Source organism: Schistocerca serialis, chromosome 2 (assembly GCF_023864345.2).
Source record: "Schistocerca serialis cubense isolate TAMUIC-IGC-003099 chromosome 2, iqSchSeri2.2, whole genome shotgun sequence".
NCBI lineage: Eukaryota > Metazoa > Arthropoda > Insecta > Orthoptera > Acrididae > Schistocerca > Schistocerca serialis.
This window is the reverse complement of record NC_064639.1, coordinates 518,300,938-518,322,138: the sequence shown is the minus strand read 5'-3', so window position 1 is coordinate 518,322,138 and position 21,201 is coordinate 518,300,938.

The window sequence follows — 21,201 nt, the reverse complement described above, 5'->3', positions numbered from 1 at the left end:
TAAGATAAAGAATGAGGAGGTTCTTTGCAGAATAGGCGAGGACAGGAATATGTGGAAGATACTGGCAAGAAGAAGCGACATGATGATAGGACATCTGTTTAAACAAATCTGTTACAGGAAGACAAAACGTTGGAGTACTTCCAGTAGATAATTGAGGACATAGGCTTCAAGTGCTACTCTGAGATGAAAAGGCTGGCACAGGAGAGGAATTTGAAGTGTGCTGCATCATACGAGTCGGAAGATTGAGGACTCAAAAAAGAAAGAAAAACTACTGCTAAAATACTGGGCTATGATTGGAAGTGGAAAATCTTAAGTGTGTGTGTGTGTGTGTGTGTCTGTGTGTGTGTGTGTGTGTGTGTGTGTGTTGCTCATGAGCCAGACTTTTGGCCGACATAACTGCTATATGACCTTCGGCGACTGTTCAAGGTCAAAGTGTGCCTGTTAGGTTTGCTACTCCCTATTTTGTTATATACAGTTACACATGTAGCTGATACCTTACCATCTAGATTGTACTGGAATTTATACATCAATGTCATCATTTATCCCTTAGAAAATATAAGTCACCTTTGCCACACCATATGCGATCGTGTATTGTTTTTCATAAGAAGTTAGAAACTGGTGCTCAATACTCATTACTCATTGAAGACCTCACAATGATGAAATATTCATTTTAGATCACTGCTTCCTTTTCCCAAAAGGGCTTAGGATACCCTGCAGTCAGCATGTTGTAATCATAAATCCTGTTACCTATACTTCGGTTGTTTTCAACCTCCCCCTCCCCCAACCCCCCCACTCCCACCCCCCCCCCACCCCCCACCCCCCACCCATGCTATGGCCCTCGTCTGTACTTCCATCAGCAAGAGCCAAGATTGTGATGAATGCCATCCGAATAGACCGTCGTCTGCATGACAAAAGGTAGCCATGGAAAAAGTGCGTGACGGCTGCTGTGGACGGTACAAGGCCATATATAACAATGACTGCCCGGAGAATACTGAATGGAATCCCGCGTAAGCGATGGGTGCACAGCCAAGCGTAGGAACCAATTCGACAGCGCTATCTCTCAGAAAAAGTCGCGGGAAATGGGATGGAAAAATCGTTTGACTTCTGGCGATTGATCGCTGGCGATCGCAGGCAGAGGGTACATTTGAAATATGTGTCTCTGATGCGTAGGAAGGACACGCTGAACGATAAATGCCTGATATCTGAAGCCTGTTGCCGCGTTTAAGAGTCTGACATAGCGACTTGGCTCTGAATTTTCTCACTCATTTTGATGATATGACATCGTTTTCACCTCCGTGCAGTCAGTAATTATTACATGGGTTCAATCTGAATAAAGGGAAAGCTTTTTAGCCCTTCCGAATCAATATATGAATGTGTGGTTACTAAACATTCCCGATTCGAAACACTACTGGAACCAAGGACTGTTTTCGGAATGACAGTCTGCAGGCATCCAAAATGTCCCATAACTTCATTCCGTCATGAAAAACGAGTCTACTATAGAAACTTTGCTATGTTATTAGGGTAGCTCTTGGATCCACGTTTTGCTAAACAGTGTGTCTTAGTAGTATGACGTTATCGGGGGGACGGGGGCGACAGTTTTCTCCGTCCATGTGGGTTATGATCAATCTTAAAAACCAAATAATGCATACACAGGATTGTACAGAACTTAGCAAGGAAATGCTGACTTGTGAATCCTCCTTCACTAGTTGCAAACAGGATATCCCACTATACCTAAAACGCATGCTTTCGTGTGTAATATTCTTGCTGAATGAGACACCCCACTGAAAGTCACAACTTGAAGGCTGTATGATTCTCTACTATATGGGAAATCCTTCTTCCCAAAAGCCTTAGTGCAGAAAAAATTTCCAGACCCCTAAAGTAAATTATAGCGTATAACTATAGGAAACAAATACGTACAGATTAATTGATTTTAAACAGTTGCGAAACATTTCTATGTTCTGTAACAAAGAGTATCATGAAGATACAGCAGTCAAGTTGTTGAAAAGAATTCTTATAACTTAACAGAAGAGTGCCAATGTAAAAATGAATATTATGGACACATACAGCCTAACATTCCCTTGAAGCACCAGTTCCACACAGATAAAGTGGAGAGACATAAAAATGTAAGTTAAATGACTCACCAGTGATTTAATCATGGAGTGTGCACCAGTCATTTCCAACAGCAATACTTACGTCTGCGGTGTAATTATTGCTGTAAATGAGCCGTAATAAAATGAAATACACACATCAAAAAAGTTTTGCATCACCCCGGTTCCTAGAACTCCTGAAGATAAGTCGTTGACTGTGATAACTGTATCTCAGACACAGTCCCTTTGGCTGTTCAGACACGTCACTAACCCCACCCAAAGATGTAAACAACCATGCATTAATAGAGCCTATTAGACGGAGGGGGTCCGACAGCCGATCAGTTCTAGTCATTCCACCAGGAAGGAGGTACTGTAGTTCAACCGTGCCTAGACGGTCAGTACCTCGGTTCGATCGACTCCGCATTGCTACTTTGTACCAGAAAGGGCTCTCAACAAGGGAAGTGTCCAGGCATCCCGGAATGAAGCAAAGCTATGTTGTACGGACATGGAGGAGATACAGAGAGACAGGAACTGTCGATGACATGCCTCGCTCAGGCCGCCCAAGTGCTACTACTGCAGTGGATGACCGCTACCTATGGATTATGGCTCGGAGGAAGACAGCAACGCCACCATGTAGAACATTGCTTTTCGTGCAGCCATAGGACGTCGTGTTACGACTCAAGCTGTGCGCAATAGCTGCATGATGCGCAACTTCACTCCCGACCTCCATGCCAAGATCCATCTTTGCAACCACGACACCATGCAGCGCGGTACAAATGGACCCAACAACATGCCGAAGGGAGCTCTCATGACTGGCATCACGTTCTTTTCACCAATGAGTTCAAATGGTTCAAATGGCTCTGAGCACTATGGGACATAACATCTGTGGTCATCAGTCCCCTAGAACTTAGAACTACTTAAACCTAACTACCCTAAGGACATCACACACATCCATGCCCGAGGCAGGATTCGAACGTGCGACCGTAGCAGCCGCGCGGTTCCGGACTGCGCGCCTAGAACCGCTAGACCACCGCGGCCGGCTTTCACCAATGAGTGTCGCATATGCCTTCAACCAGACAATCACCGGAGAAGTGTTTGGAAGTAACCTGGTCAGGCTGAATGCCTTAGACACACTGTCCAGCGAGTGCAACAAGGCGGAGGTTCCCTGAGGTTTTGGGGTGGCATTATGTGGGGCCGACGTACGGCGCCGGTGCTCACGGAAGGCGCCGTAATGGTTGTACGACATGTGAATGCCATCCTCCGACCGAGAGTGCGAACATGCGGGCAGCATACTGGCTAGGCATTCATCTTCAGGGATGAAAATTCGCGCCCCCATCGTGCACATCTTGTGTCCTTTAGGAAACGACATCGCTCTACTAGAGTGGCCAGCATGTTCCCCAGACATTAACACTATCGAACATGCCTGGTATAGATTGAAAAGCACTGTTTATGGACGACGTGACCCACCAACTACTCTGAGGGGTCTGTGCGGAATCGCTGTTGAGGAGTGGGACAATCAGGACCAACAGTGCCTTGATGCACTTGTGGATAGTATGCCACGGCGAAACAGGCATGCATCAATGCAAGAGGACGTGCTACTGGGTATTAGAGGTACCGATGTCGACAGCGATCTAGACCATCGCCTCTGAAGGTCACGTTGTATGGTGACACAGCATGTAATGTGTGGTTTTCATGAGCAATGAAAAGGACGTAAATGATGTTTATGTTGATCTCTATTCCAATTTTCTGTACAGGTTCCGGAACTCTCGGAAACGAGGTGATGCAAAACTTTTTTGATGCGGGTACAATACGTATTTCCTTTGCGTGTAGGGTGTGTGCAGATCAGCACTCGGTCAGTTTGGCTTTAGGAAAAGTAAAGTCACGGAGAGACGATTTTGACGTTGTGCTTGATAATCAACGAAGACAAAAATCATTAATTCAAGTTCATAGGATTTAATAAATTAGAAAAATCTTTCAACATTAAAAAATGGTGAAAGATGTTTGAAATTCTCAGGAATACAGGAAATGACGTGTAGGTCAAGTGTGTTCAAGAACCAATAATTGAAGGCTAAGAGCGAAATACTCGGACCAATAAGGGGGTAACAAGGGAATGCAGTCTTTTGCCCCCTACTGTTCCAACTACACAACGGATAAACAAAGGCGAAAAATCACCTACGCCACAGGAGTGAGATTCAAGTTCAGTGTGAGAGGATATCAATGATAAGATTCGCTGATAACTTTCCTACGCTCAGTGAAAGTGACGAATTGCTGCAACACCTATCAAATGAAATGAACGGTGTAGTAAGTGTGCTGAAAGTAAACCGAAGAAACACGAAAGTAATGAGGAGTAGCAGAAGTTAGTGATAAACGTAATAATCGAGTCGAGGTCTACAAAGTAAGCGAAGCGAAGCAATTCTGCCAAACAGGAAACAAAATAACACATCATGGACGAGGCAAGGACATAAAAAGCAGACTAACACATGCAAAGAAGTCATTCGTGATCAAAAAAAATTCTGTAAGTATGAAACATCGGCGTGAAAGGACCGATAGTAGGTAAAAACCGATGGGGAAAGCAGAGACTGGAATAAATCCAAAATATAATTTGGGACATAGCATGCGTGTGCTGCTCTGAGACAAAGGGGTTGACACAGGAGAATTCATGGTTCTTGCTGTTGTATACCTTGCTGGGTACACGTTAGGACCTTTACGTATGTGATAAGGTATTTGACGATCGGATGTTATATTCAGACGCGTCTTATTCTTATGTAATACCCTTCAGCGGCAACTGATAGATGAAGCTTATCCTACTGCATTTTTACACAGTCTGATAATACCTCGCAAGAGCTACACTCGTAGTTGTTGCTAATAAAATCACTTGTGGAGCCGAGACTGTTTTCATTCAAAAATGTAAAATATGCACAGTCGCTGTCCAAATTGACATTACCAACTAGTAATATTTTGTTTCTGAAGTAGATGCATACCTATCGTTTGCAAATGGCACTACTAATCATATTTTTATAATTAACCACTGTTAGCGAGTAACGTGTGATTTGACAAATGAAATACATTTCATAAATAAGAGTAGGCCCTACTGCAACATCGTTATCGTAATCATTAGCCACTTCGATCACTTTCTGATGTCGCCTCTTTGAGTCGACGTGGAACATAGAACCTCTGCAGCTTCTTCCATTTGTATCTCTTTTGAATTATCCATTGCCAATTGATTCCGGCTTTGTCCTATCTCGCCGGTGGTCTGCTACTTGGTCTTTTTTGGGAAATTGGGTTTCAATCTAGTGCTTTTTTCGGCTACCATTTCACGGTATTCTCTCTTTGCATTATGTCACTGATCTTCGTTGTCTGTCTGATATCAACTGCTTTCTTTCTGTCTTTCTTTGAGTGGCCCAACATTTTCCATACCTCTGGACTACTATTAGTTTCCTACAAATGAATTCATTTACTAAATTCATTTAATTCATGTCGCACAGCCGTAAGTTATTACTGGTAGTACACATTCTTCAAGAACTGTTTCCTCCAGCTCGGCCAACATCTTAGATTTCAGATCTGAAGAATAACTTCCATATTATAGCCGGCCTAATTTAATACGTCGAAATGTTTCTGGTTTTATCTCCTCTTCTTTCAAATTTAGCAGTCGACACAGACACATTCTGTGACCCTTTGCAGTTGCGTACTTCCAACATATATTTCCCACCAGTGTCCATTTATTCATCATGATCTTTGCTTTATCGTAGTTAGGGAAACTTCAGATCAGACTAAGGCAAGTTCATTAATCAATATTTGAAGTTATTCTATATTATTTACAAATAGAACGATATATCGGTGAACCTCTGGTTACTTAATCTCTTTCCCAGAATTTGGATTCCTCTTGTTTTTCAATCCAGGATACCTGGTACACGTACATAGGAGACAGCGATTACGCATGCAGAGAGAAGGAAAGACTCCACATTAACAGATGCAAACTATCACTATCAAACAACTGGAAAGAGAGATTTAAAAGACCAAATAACATGTTAAGGGAAACATGAAGTGAGATCACGGAAGTGCCTAAATTGTGAACTGAATTAAAAGAAAAATCTCTCTTACTAATTGAATACAACTTGTCTGATATGACAAATAAAAACATGTATAACGGTTTTCTCGATGAATTATTTATCCAGATGTAACAGCAAACATCTAAGTTGTTTTTCGTATGTGCACGAAATTTGGAAATAAGCTGTTGTCGATATAAAATTCGCACCGTTTTATAAATTCAGAGGCTCACATTCGCAATTTACACCTACCATGCTTGTTGTGTTCTGTGAAATTTCACTAATTATTATTAATGTGGTTAGCATAAGCGTTTATAGAAATAAACAAATCTTGTTTGCAGTCTGAATCCTATGGCAACGACAAATGTTGATTCATCAACTGCATCGACAATGGTGAAACGTGCTTCTCAGTATTAACTTGATGAGGAGTATAGCACGTAGAAGTCACACTTCAATCCCTTCCACAGACTATATAAAAGCAGCGATACGTAAAACGTGCATATTTCAGTTGCTGGGCGCATTTCGCCGGGACGTAATTGCATTCGCGATGCTCTCGGAAATACTCCGCAGAAACAGGTCTGGCGGCGGGCCACAGCATAGCTCTGCAAATCTCTTGAGTAGCGCCGTTTGCTGGCATCCGCTCATTGCGTGGATTCTCCATCGATCCGACTAAATGAGGACGGAGTCTCTTAACGCTAACATTATTTCGCTAGCTACTTAACTGACTCCTCCAGCCAACTCTGCATTTGTGACTCGTATCTCTTTCACGTTCATCTCATGGAATTGAGATCATGCACTGTACCTTCCTCTACTGCTAGTTCCCGTTTTGATGTTCAGACTCTAGGGAGCACGGTTATGGTTCACTGAATTGCTCCTTCTCACTTAGAAATCAATTTTTCTTTCAAATTTATCTTTTACTCTCTACAGTTTCAGTCCAACTGGTACTGTTTGGTATTGGCAAGTCCTATTTACTTCACAGGAGCATTATCGTTTCCCTTGTTTCACACAGTATCCAAGTCAGCAGCATTATTCGATGTTATATGCTAATCGGTATGACGAAATTTGTCTTCAAATTCTTATTTATTTACTTTTTACAATTTTTTCTTTTAAATACTCGGAAGACATTTAGTTACTTAGACCGCTGTTTATTAAACGTGATGGCTGACAACTCTTCTTTATGAAAACGGATTTTAATATCCAGTGGCCGGTTGGAGTGGCCGAGCGGTTCTAGGCGCTACAGTCTGGAACCGCGCGACCGCTACGGTCGCAGGTTCGAATCCTGCCTCGGGCATGGATGTGTGTGATGTCCTTAAGTTATTTAGGTTTAAGAAGTTCTAAGTTCTAGGGGTCTGATGACCTCAGCAGTTAAGCCCCAAAGTGCTCAGAGCCATTTGAACCATTTAGTATCCAGTGCCTATAAAAAAGGCACACGATTTTAACCTCGTCACATATCTGATAGGGACACTAAAAAATTTACACCTCGAAAACTATGGTTCTCGTTAGTGCTGCGTTGTGCAGGGGCGAGCAAGGAATCGTTCTTTTTTTTTTTATCTGTTGTGGGTAGGGACGCGCTGCGGCAGTGCAGTTTCCTGGACGTACCTTCCCTGTTTTCTGTATCATAATTGAAAAGGTTCAGAAACCATATTACACACGATAATTTTGCCCATTCAGCAGGTAAAACGCTTCACAGAGGATGTTTTGTGCACTGCCAACACTGTCCGCACACCTGTATTCGGAGGTCACCTGCGTCCCCACACAACTTAGAAACGACAGTGATTTTTGGGATGAGGAAGAAATGATATTATTGATTTCATTGTACAGTGCAAAACAATAACTGATCAGTGCTACGCCAATCTTCTGTATCAAGTAAATGGAAGGACGGACGTCGATGGAATCTCAATAAAATTACCAGGACATTGTAAGGTTCATTGTCAATATGAAATACGAATTGTTGGAATCTCCACCCTTTTCGCTAGATATGGCACAATCTGGATCCCACATTCCTGTAGATCTAAAGAAACTTGTGGCTTGTCAAAGATTTTGAACCCAGTTAGAAGATTATGACAGAAGTATATTCGTATTTTTCAACGTTTCCAGTACCACGATGTGGGAATTGGTGGACTTTGTACGAAGGACGCTGAACTATAATGGGACGATACCAACAAATAAATGCTTTCTTTGATATAAAAATGAAAGTTTTCGGCTTCTAAGCTTAGAAGGTCTCCCGTTACCTTGCCAGAGAAGTAGTTAAAACACAGGAAGGGCAGTGCACAAATACACGAAGCAAGATACAGTTCACAGCGCTTATGAAGTACCATTTACGTAAACGTCATCAAACACTATGTAAGGCAACACAGTGACATTTACTTTAGTTTCTCACTGCAGACGATACCTATGACGTCCATCGACCCGCTTCTGTGACTGCTGTTTCCTTTGTGATGTGAAGTTGTGCAACCACGTTTCAAACACCCCAGCATACCAATTGAATTCGTTTTAAAATGGTCCATACACTTATGAAGACTTCGTTTTCGAATTTGCCTTTAGATCCGTCTCCAAAAACATTCAGCATTATCACTTTTTATCTTTAACTATTCATATAATAGGTGCCTACTATTTCTTTTGTTATGCCTATCATGTGAGTTATTTCCTACATCTCTCAATACCGGATCCCACAGTCATAGTGTACCTATTCTTGATGGTTTTACATTCTTCAGACAAATCGTCTACAAGACGAGATGTCTGATATGTGGCAAATATAGATATTCCGCTAGTGATACATTATTAAAAATAAAACATTTGTGAGCCACAGTATATCTGTTCACTTTGTCTACGGAAAATTATCAAATCGAGCTTACAGTTGACTTAACTTATTGTGGGATCGCTGTCCAGGTAACAAAGACAAATGTTCATTGGTATCAGCGCTCCTGTGTCCCAAATTAACAACTTTTGATAATCACTTTATTATATTAGTTAATATAGTGACCGAAAAGGGTATGCAGCAGTTGATTGCAGTGGTAAGCCGGGACGGACCGTCATTGTATTTGGCTTACCCATTGACGGTGAAGCAAGGGGGGGGGGGCAGAGGGAGAGAGATGTTTATTACGTTTTTCTGGTGTATCCATTGCCATAAATAGTGACAAAAATGAAAATGATAATGTTAAAAATGATCGACGAACTACAAAGACCCAAGGATGATGCTGTAGACACATGATACGATATTTAGGTGAGTGATTTTGATTCAGATTGAACTCGAGAGGTAGCCATAGGATACAGGAAGTGAGGTAGAAATTAGGACGAATTAATCGACGGGGTGTAAGTGGCTGAGTTGAGTACGAATGCAGTCGTGCAAGGAAGGTATTAGTTGAATTTACCGTGGCAATATTTTAAGAGATTTTGGTCTTACACCCAGTAAGCAGATATTAATAAACTATCCAGTTGCTCAGTGAGCGTAATGGCATTCGAAATGGAAGAAGAGAAGGCCGAAATACTGAATTCATTATATCGATATTGTTTCACTGCGGAACATGGGAAAACAATGCCTCCTTACAATCATTGTACGAATGCCAGTATGACAGAAGTTGAGATAACTTGTCTTAAAACAGAAAATCAAATAAAATCGTTCTATGGAGGAAAAGCAGCATGACCAGATGAGACACCTGTGAGATTCTACACAGGTTATTTGAAAGAAATTGCCCCTCTTCAAACAGTAGCTTATCCTAGGTCGTTGGAACAACGGAGGATACCAAGCAATTGGAAAGAAACACAGATCAGATCATTTCCGGTTTCAAGAAGGGTTGTCGAACTGGTGCACGAAACTACGGACCTACATCCCCGACGTCAGTTTGTAGCAGGATTATGTACTGAGCTCAGGTATTACGTGTCTTCTTTGAAAATATCATCTATAAAAACCAACGTGCCTTAAATAAACAGAGTTCTTGAGAAACACAGCCTATTCTGTCAACGAAGTTGAAAACGCAGTCGACAAAGATGTCCAAGTTGTCAGCGCGTTCTTCAGTTTTGGAAGGCATTCGATATAATGAACAAAATACCAGCTTAGACCAGACCATGTTTGCGACTTCATGAGGGATATAACTCAATACGTTAACGTTACTCTTAACGGAACGTCATCTACAGTTGTAAACGTAGTTTCAAAGTATTTCAAAAGAATTTGGTCATCTACAGTTGTAAGCGTAGTTTCAAAGTATTTCAAAAGAATTTGTCCAGGGACAATTAATATTCGGAAGGTACATATAAATTATCTGGTAGATAATGTTGCAGCTCTATGAGGTTTCATGCAAAAAATGGTGGCATCTAAAGCAAGCCTGTCACACCAGAAGACCGGCGACTGACGAATGGTGAAGTAACTGGCAATTGACTCTGAACGTAAATAAATGTAACGTATTGCACGTAAATATGCGAAGAGACCCATAACTGTTCGATTATGCTATTGATAAAACCGAATGGAAACAATATCATCTGCAAAATATGTAGGAGTAACCATGTGAAGCTACCATAAGGGGAAAGACTGTATAAAACAAATTGTAAAAAATAGCAGATGATAGGCTGAGATTCGTTACAAGAATTTTAAGGAACTGTGCTTCATGCAAGGAAGAGGTGGCTTTCCAAACATTTATTCGAACGATGCTTGAGTATTGTTCATCAGTCTGGGATTACCGAAAACAGAAGATTCAATGAGATGCAGTACCTTCCGATAAGTTATCGTTCAGTAAGCGCAAGAGCATTTACGACACACAGTTCTAGTGTGCCATGAAGTTTAAAATCAGCGCACCCCCTGTTAAAAAGTAAAAATTCATCCTGGAAACAATCCCCCAGGCTGTGGTTAACTCATCTGTCAAATATACCTTTTCCTTCAGGAAGCTAGTATGTTGGAGAACTTCTGTGAAGTTTGGAAGGTAGGAGAAGAATTACTGGTGAAAGTAAGACTGTGAGGGCGGGTTCTGAATCGTGCTTGGATTGTTCAGTCGGCAGTTCACTTGCCTGCGAAAGTGAAAGGTCCCTGTTTCGAGATCTGGTCTGGCACACTGTTTTAAGTCGGGAAGTTAAATTTTTGTTGTTGCAGGCTAAAAATGTGCTTCTTTTTTCAAATCAAAGCAGAGCAGAGATTACACAATTTCACCTCACTAACATCCTAAAGCAGTTGAAATTGCGACAGAACCATGAAGCAGGGTATTACTAAACGAGGAACTATGGACAAAACAGGTCAATAGCTTATGAAAATCCTCACTATCTGTACAAAAACGAAAAAATATTCTTTTCACTTATGTTGTAAAGCCCCATCCATTCTCATTTCATTAACTATTGATGATCCTTAAAAAATTACATTATTTTGTTGGAGAAATCTATACGTACTTGCATATCAAAGATTAGATTTGTGTGTTAACAAAATGGCAAATTACTCTCCTCTTTGTCAAAAGATCATTTCGATATCCTAAATTGGTTGTGAAACACAATGAATCTTATGAATTGTTCTTTATCACCGTATTTAAACGTGCACTTGCGGAAGTCTGTGTGCACAACATAAGGGCGTTGCTGCAGTGGACGTGCCGCCATTGTTACCAAATGTGTCGAAACAGGACCAACGTGCTGTTATTCTTTCCTTGGCTGTCGATGGGCAAACTCTGGTAAATATTCATTGGAGAGTGAAAAATGTGTATGGACGATTAAGGTGAGACGTCTGGGAAAAATGCTACAATAGGTGCTGCTGCTTTTGATCACCACTTATACAATCCATTGTGTTGATGCGAGACATATACTTCTCCTCCCAAGTCATGAAAATCAGTATGTTACCGGCACTTCGTATGCACTGCACGTGAAAACATACGTCTCCTCCAACCGACTTCCTTCCTCCACGTCCCGAGTGACAGTGCGTTCCACGCTGACCTACCTCGCAGATCTTTCAAACTGGAAGATGTGGAGCACGAGCGCCGCTCTGTGACCAGATAGGAGATTTTCGATATACAGTCCGCAGTCGCTACAAGCCGAACATGGTTCGATCTCCCCAGAAAGTCCACCCCCGTTTATTCCCAATAATATAGTTGGAGAGGGGGGGGAAGGAGGAGAAGAAACAAGAGCTCCTGCCTCGCTTCCCTTGATCTGGATGATGTGCGCCCTCAAGAGGTTCTACCGCTGGCATCATTGCGCGACAAGAGATTAACTTGGCTCAGGACCCTGAGGTTTCGGCTAAGCCCATGAAATATGGGCCGAGCTTCTTAGAAATACCCATATCGCTGCCGCCACTGGCACTGAAGTTATAAACTAAATCTTTGTCCTGGCTTTAACGCCCCCATTAAGGGGGAAGCGTAAGGTGACGTGGTCGGCCAAATAAACCCGTCTCTGAGCAAATGCTTGACCTTTCGTCGTAATATCCTCATCTTGGGGTAGAGATGATATGGAGTTTGTCCCACCAAAACATCATCAGTTAAACAAATCTTTTTGGATTTTGTCCGTTACTCACAACTGATTAGTTAGGTGCCTATCCTAACCTGCCCCAGATAACTCACATTAAACTCGGAATGAAACGAGCTAAGCTAATTGACATTGCTAAGAGTACGGCAAGAACAAAGGGCTATCTTCTCTGAAGGACAAAACTTAAATAAGATTGTCTTGCTACCAAAAGCCAGCACGAAACCAGTCTGATGAATAAATCACCACAGAGGGTGAAAAATTCCTTATGACGGATATCTTAATAGGTCAAGGAAGTTCACTTACCACAGGCAACCTCTGCCCGTTCACAGTCCGACATCTCTGAGAAGTAGGGCACAAAGGAGGCATTTTACATAAACCACTATATTCCAAATACCAATCCAACCCAATCCAATCCAATGACGAAACGGAATTCCTCGTATCCAAAAGGCTGCAAACAGGTTCTTGATTGATCTGTGTACATACATACGGAGCAGAAGAATTGTTAAGAGCGAGAACACAAGCACAGCAACCAGGAGGCTTGGGCTTGGGCTTAATAAACTAATTATACAACAGGCCACACAAATAGAAAAAATGGTCGGTATTATTACACAAGTAGGAATATTCTAAAAGAGTGTGGTGATTAGATACATTTAATTTGTTTAAATGTACTGCTGACAAAGGCAGATCTACTTTCATGATAATGTTTTTCGAACTCCAGCTCACAAGGCACACTTGGCTAGCTTCTGCATTGCTGTCCGGCGCATTATCCTCTGCTGCTGACAGTACAGTGACCATTGTGTTGTGCGACAGATCAATTGTTTATTTTTGTCAGTAAAAACTATTTTATTCGCGATCACACATTGTCAGTTTGGCAAGCCGTAAGAGAGTAACTAGCATTTGGCATGTGCCTATCACTCTCCCTGAAGGAACGCACATCATCATTTTAATACTGCTCAGTTTAAGAGAAGGACTGAAATCCTTTGTTAAGTTTCCATTCCAGTCGCTCGTGTTAAAAATACCATGGGTTACGGGGATTCAACCAAAACTCCAACAGAATTGGCAATTTATTTTTGTGTGAGTTGTTAACGTTTTCTCATTTGAAGATGCATCACCATTTATGAGTAACGGCCATATCTCTCTTGCTGGCAGGTGTAATTGTTCTTCCTTTGTCAAAACACAGTATAATTTGCAGATACTCATCTTAGCTATTGCGACATAATTCTGAAACAGAGTGCCTTATTAAACAAGTAATGGGCAATCATAGAGCTCAAGAGCTTACAAGAAACCTCATAACATGGTTTTCAGTAACATTAAGAGAAGAAATTTCAGGTTTACTTTCATACTAGGAAACTCTCGTTTCGCTAGCTGGCGATAACTCTTAAAAAATCACAGTCACTGGAGTGAAAAAAATAGAAAGGTAGGTATATGTACTGATATATCGCCATAAATAAGAAAGTTCCGTGTGTTTACGAATTGGCAAAATACTCCGCTTCTTGTGTGCTATCATTCACCAGACTTTCGTTTCGAAACCTCGAGCGGTTAAGGAGTTATGAGAGACGTTGCAAGTATTTCGTTCTCGTGGGCGTGAGATCGGAAGTGAGTTCGCTACGTAGGATTCATTTTCTCGAGATTGGAGGCGGATAGAGACTTTCTTTCAAGTCTAAACAAAAATTCAACATCTTAGCGAAATTTCATACGCAGAAACATATGGTGTTATACGCACCAGACGCAAAATCATAGTGACCCCTATCTTTCATTGCAAATTTTTCGAATTTTGCTTAGCGTCTTACTAAAATGTGTATACAACTATAAGTAGGACCATTAGCGAGATGATGGGCAATCCGCCACGAAGCTGGTATATAACGCTACAAGCAAGGTAAAAATGAAATAGTTTTACTGAATATTTTCTGTAAAATCGTTTGAGAAAGATTACAGTGTGCTTGCGCTTCGTTTCTGTCGGTATGTGCAAATACGTGTACGCGTCTCAATATGCGTTGGACCCGTGCGAAATGAGCGAAATGTGAGCGTTGCGCTATATTGTCGTGTCGCGTCTCACGTGTTATAAGCGTCTCAATTTGCGCTTAGCCTAACAGCAGACAGAACATAACCTTTTGAATAACATCACAGCTGCGTGTAAGTTGGTAGTAACAAACGGATAACGTTCTACGAGTCGGGGCGTGGAATGTCAGTATCTTGAACGTGGTAGGGAAACTAGAAAATCTGAAAAGGGAAATGCATTGGCTCAATCTAGATACAGTGGGGCTCAGTGAAGTGAAGAGGAAGGAAGACAAGGATTTCTGGTCAGATGAGTATCGGGTAATATCAGCAGAAAATGGTATAACAGGTGTAGGATTCGTTATGAATAGGAAGGTAGGGCAGAGGGTGTGTTACTGTGAACAGTTCAGTGACCGGGTTGTTCTAATCAGAATCGGCAGCAGACCAACACCGACAACGATAGTTCAGGTATACATGCCGACGTCGCAAGCTGAAGATGAACAGATAAAGAAAGTGTATGAGGATATTGAAAGGGTAATGCAGTATGTAAAGGGGGACGAAAATCTAATAGCCATGGGCGACTGGAATGCAGTTGTAGGGGAAGGAGTAGAAGAAAAGGTTACAGGAGAATATGGGCTTGGGACAAGGAATGAAAGAGGAGAAAGACTAATTGAGTTCTGTAACAAGTTTGAGCTAATAATAGCGAATACCCTGTTCAAGAATCGCAAGAGGAGGAGGTTTACTTGGAAAAGGCCGGGAGATACAGGAAGATTTCAATTAGATTACGTCATGGTCAGACGTAGATTACGAAATCAGATACTGGATTGTAAGGCGTACCCAGGAGCAGATATAGACTCAGATCACAAAATAGTAGTGATGAAGAGTAGGCTGAAGTTCAAGACATTAGTCAGGAAGAATCAATACGCAAAGAAGTGGGATATGGAAGTACTAAGGAATGACGAGATACGTTTGAAGTTCTCTAGCGCTGTAGATACAGCAATAAGGAATAGCGCAGAAGGCAGTGCAGTTGAAGAGGAATGGACATCTCTAAAAAGGGCCATCACAGAATTCGGGAAGGAAAACATAGATACAAAGCAGGTAGCTGCGAAGAAACCATGGGTAACAGAAGAAATACTTCAGTTGATTGATGAAAGGAGGAAGTACACACATGTTCCGGGAAAATCAGGAATACAGAAATACAAGTCGCTGAGGAATGAAATAAATAGAAAGTGCAGGGAAGCTAAGACGAAATGGCTGCAGGAAAAATGTGAAGACATCGAAAAAGATATGATTGTCGGAAGGACAGACTCAGCATACAGGAAAGTCAAAACAACCTTTGGTGACATTAAAAGCAACGGTGGTAACGTTAAGAATGCAACGGGAATTCCACTTTTAAATGCAGAGGAGAGAGCAGATAGGTGGAAAGAATACATTGAAAGCCTCTATGAGGGTGAAGATTTGTCTGATGTGATAGAAGAAGAAACAGGAGTCGATTTAGAAGAGGTAGGGGATCCAGTAATAGAATCGGAATTTAAAAGAGCTTCGGAGGACTTACGGTCAAATAAGGCAGAAGGGATAGATAACATTCCATCAGAATTTCTAAAATCATTGGGGGAAGTGGTAACAAAACGACTATTCACGTTGGTGCGTAGAATATATGAGTCTGGCGATATACCATCTGACTTTCGGAAAAGCATCATCCACACTATTCCGAAGACGGCAAGAGCTGACAAGTGCGAGAATTAATGCACAATCAGCTTAACAGCTCATGCATCGAAGCTGCTTACAAGAATAATATACAGAAGAATGGAAAAGAAAATTGAGAATGCGCTAGGTGACGATCAGTTTGGCTTTAGGAAAAGTAAAGGGACGAGAGAGGCAATTCCGACGTTACGGCTAATAATGGAAGCAAGGCTAAAGAAAAATCAAGACACTTTCAGAGGATTTGTCGACCTGGAAAAAGCGTTCCACAGTATAAAATGGTGCAAGCTGTTCGAGATTCTGAGAAAAGTAGGGGTAAGCTATAGGGAGAGACGGGTCATATACATATGTACAACAACAAAGAGGGAATAATAAGAGTGGACGATCAAGAACGAAGTGCTCATATTAAGAAGGGTGTAAGACAAGGCTGTAGCCTTTCGCCCCTACTCTTCAATCTGTACATCGAGGAAGCAATGATGGAAATAAAAGAAAGATTCAGGAGTGAAATTAAAATACAAGGTGAAAGGATATCAATGATACGATTCGCTGATGACATTGCTATCCTGAGTGAAAGTGAAGAAGAAATAAATGATCTGCTGAACGGAATGAACAGTCTAATGAGTACACAGTATGGTTTGAGAGTAAATCGGAGAAAGACGATGGTAATGAGAAGTAGTAGAAATGAGAACAGCGAGAAACTTAACATCAGGATTGGTGGTCACGAAGTCAATGAAGTTAAGGAATTCTGCTACCTAGGCAGTAAAATAACCTATGACGGACGGAGCAAGGAGGACATCAAAAGCAGACTTAATATCAAATGTTGTTGTTGTTGTGGTCTTCAGTCCTGAGACTGGTTTGATGCAGTTCTCCATGCTACTCTATCCTGTGCAAGCTTTTTCATCTCCCAATACCTACTGCAACCTACATCCTTCTGAATCTGCTTAGTGTATTCATCTCTTGGTCTCCCTCTACGATTTTTACCCTCCACGCTGCCCTCCAATACTAAATTGGTGATCCCTTGATGCCTCAGAACATGTCCTACCAACCGATCCCTTCTTCTAGTCAAGTTGTGCCACCAACTTCTCTTCTCCCCAATCCTAATCAATACTTCCTCATTAGTTATGTGATCTACCCATCTAATCTTCAGCATTCTTCTGTAGCACCACATTTCGAAAGCTTCTATTGTCTTCTTGCCCAAACTATTTATCGTCCATGTTTCACTTCCATACATGGCTACAATCCATACGAATACTTTCAGAAATGACTTCCTGACACTTAAATCTATACTGGATGTTAACAAATTTCTCTTCTTCAGAAACGCTTTCCTTGCCATTGCCAGCCTACATTTTATATCCTCTCTACTTCGACCATCATCAGTTATTTTGCTCCCCAAATAGCAAAACTCCTTTACTACTTTAAGTGCCTCATTTCCTAATCTAATTCCCTCAGCATCACCCGACTTAATTAGACTACATTCCATTATCCTTGTTTTGCTTTTGTTGATGTTCATCTTATATCCTCCTTTCAAGACACTGTCCATTCCATTCAACTGCTCTTCCAAGTCCTTTGCTGTCTCTGACAGAATTACAATGTCATCGGCGAACCTCAAAGTTTTTATTTCTTCTCCATGAATTTTAATACCTACTCCGAATTTTTCTTTTGTTTCCTTTACTGCTTGCTCAATATACAGATTGAACAACATCGGGGAGAGGCTACAACCCTGTCTTACTCCCTTCCCAACCACTGCTTCCCTTTCATGTCCCTCGACTCTTATAACTGCCATCTGGTTTCTGTACAAATTGTAAATAGCCTTTCACTCCCTGTATTTTACCCCTGCCACCTTTAGAATTTGAAAGAGAGTATTCCAGTCAACATTGTCAAAAGCTTTCTCTAAGTCTACAAATGCTAGAAACGTGGGTTTGCCTTTCCTTAATCTTTCTTCTAAGATAAGTCGTAAGGTCAGTATTGCCTCACGTGTTCCAGTGTTTCTACGGAATCCAAACTGATCTTCCCCGAGGTTGGCTTCTACTAGTTTTTCCATTCGTCTGTAAAGAATTCGTGTTTGTATTTTGCAGCTGTGACTTATTAAGCTGATAGTTCGGTAATTTTCACATCTGTCAACACCTGCTTTCTTTGGGATTGGAATTATTATATTCTTCTTGAAGTCTGAGGGTATTTCGCCTGTTTCATACATCTTGCTCACCAGATGGTAGAGTTTTGTCAGGACTGGCTCTCCCACGGCCGTCAGTAGTTCCAATGGAATATTGTCTACTCCGGGGGCCTTGTTTCGACTCAGGTCTTTCAGTGCTCTGTCAAACTCTTCACGCAGTATCATATCTCCCATTTCATCTTCATCTACATCCTCTTCCATTTCCATAATATTGTCCTCAAGTACATCGCCCTTGTATAGACCCTCTATATATCAAATACCGGCCTCAACTTGAGGAAGAAATTTCTGAGGATGTACACCGGCCTCAATTTGAGGAAGAAATTTCTGAGGATGTACGTCTGGAGTACAGCATTGTATGGTAGTGAAACATGGACTGTGGGAAAACTGGAACAGAAGAGAATCGAAGCATTTGAGATGTGGTGCTATAGACGAATGTTGAAAATTAGGTGGACTGATAAGGTAAGGAATGAGGAGGTTCTACGCAGAATCGGAGAGGAAAGGAATATGAGGAAAACACTGATAAGGAGAAGGGACAGGATGATAGGACATCTCCTAAGACATGAGGGAATGACTTCCATGGTACTAGAGGGAGTTGTAGAGGGCAAAAACTGTAGAGGAAGACAGAGATTGGAATACGTCAAGCAAATAATTGAGGACGTAGGTTGCAAGTGCTACTCTGAGATGAAGAGGTTAGCACAGGAAAGGAATTCGTGGCGGGCCGCATCAAACCAGTCAGTAGACTGATGACCAAAAAAAAAAAAAAAGAAAAAAACGGAAAATAAAGCCCTCAGTGAGAGAGAATTAATAATTAAGATTAAGGGGCCTTACTCATGGAGACAATAAAAAACACAATCAATCTTAGCAGCTTAAACACTCAATGAAGCGACAGATGAAAGTGTGCACTCCAGTGTATGCAGGACGTGTCGCATGAAATGAATCCACTAAACATATAAATACGCGCAGCCACAAAGTCGACACGTTACAGTAGCCAACTAGGAAGTTGAGACCAAACTAGACAAATAACGGATTGGATCAGTAAATAAAGAACAAATTCAGTAGTTTTATAGGAGTGCACACACAACTTTCGTGCCTGTAGACAGGAGCGGGATCAATAAATTGAAGCCTGATATGGAACCGGACGTGAACCTCGAGCAAAACAGAAAACGCGAACTAAACAGTCACAGTACTTGTACAGGTAATGCCAATTACAGCTATGGTTAATGGCGATTCTCGGCTCACTCGCATCCTATAAACCAAATCGTACGCTCACCACACAAATGTGTAAAACTGTGTGCCGGACTGAGACTTGAACTCGGGACCTTTGCCTTTCGCTGGCACTCTTCACTGCAGAGCGAAAATTTCGTTCAGGAAACGAGACCCAGGCAGGGCTAAGCCATGTCTCCGCAATATCCTTACTTCCAGGAGTGCTAGTTCCGCAAGCTTCGCAGGAGATCTTCTGGGAAGTGTGGAAGGTAGGAGACGAGGTACTAGCAGAATTTAAGCCGTGAGGACGGGTCGAGAGTCGTACTTGGGTAGCTCATTCGGTAGAGCACTTGCCCGCTAAAGGAAAAGGTCCCGAGTTCGAGTCTCGGCCGGCACACGGTGTTAATCTGCCAGGAAGTTTCATAACGAGTTAATAATAGTTCTCAAATCAGGAACCCGCCTAAATATCTCTTCCTGGTATCTGTGGTACGCTCAGAACCGGTGACTTAACTGCCTAACTTGTACCAGCCAACAACTGCCGGCTCACTACCTCACTACTAGCCTCGCCACCAGGTTCCAACTCGGCCGCCTCACCCCGAGCGAACTTTCGCCGCCCCATCTCACTGCCAATGCCCTCATCTCCGATCGCCACGTGCACCACGCCCCCATAAAGTAAAGATGTTCGACTAGAGATCGTGGCGCTACCTTTCGATGGCAGAATGCTTCATCTGCGACCGCCTTCACATTCCCAACGCTTGCACAGACTGTGGCGGTAGTAATGTTACGCGTCATTTGGCAGGGAGAAGCGCTATTAAAATGATACCATAAAAAACTACCATGACATTCGTCATACCGGGGGTTCTCAACTAAGGACAGCAACACAGGGCGCGCAGTAAACACCGAGGTGCGTACGTTCAAATAGTTTCTATAAGTGATATAGCCCACACTTAATGGCGAATCCAAACTTCCTGGAACACACAAATTCACGAGTCAGGGAAGAATCGCGTAGGGCAGGACAGTAACAACAGAGTCGACTAACGCCAAAAAACTACATCACACGGCACGGCTCGACCACAGGAAAGAGGTGCCCTATCAGCGCACCGAAATCAGCTAATCATAATCAAAGTCGTTCCCATTGTAACGGTTCGCTCATAGTTAATCGATCAAGACACAGTCCACGGACACGTGACAACACACGTTTCCTCCAACAGACACCTTCCGCCTCCTCCCCGCTGACTGTCCGTTCCACATTCGCAAATCCCGCAAACTTTTCAAACCAGAAGACGCGGTGCAAGAGCGCAACCCGGCAACTACACGGAAGATGAACCAGATATTCGATCTACAGATCGCTATCGATGTGAGCTGACACGTCTCATGGTCTAACATGAAACGAATATAACTGTGACAGTTAATGAAATGATAGTCAGCTGACGAATGAGGCTACAAGATGTAAATTAACCAGTTTTAACAAATAGTTTTCTTAAAATCGTTTGAGAAAGACTGAAGGGCAGGTACTGTGTGTGTGACGTTTTATTTGTATTGGAAGTGCTACAACTTGACTAACAGGTTGACC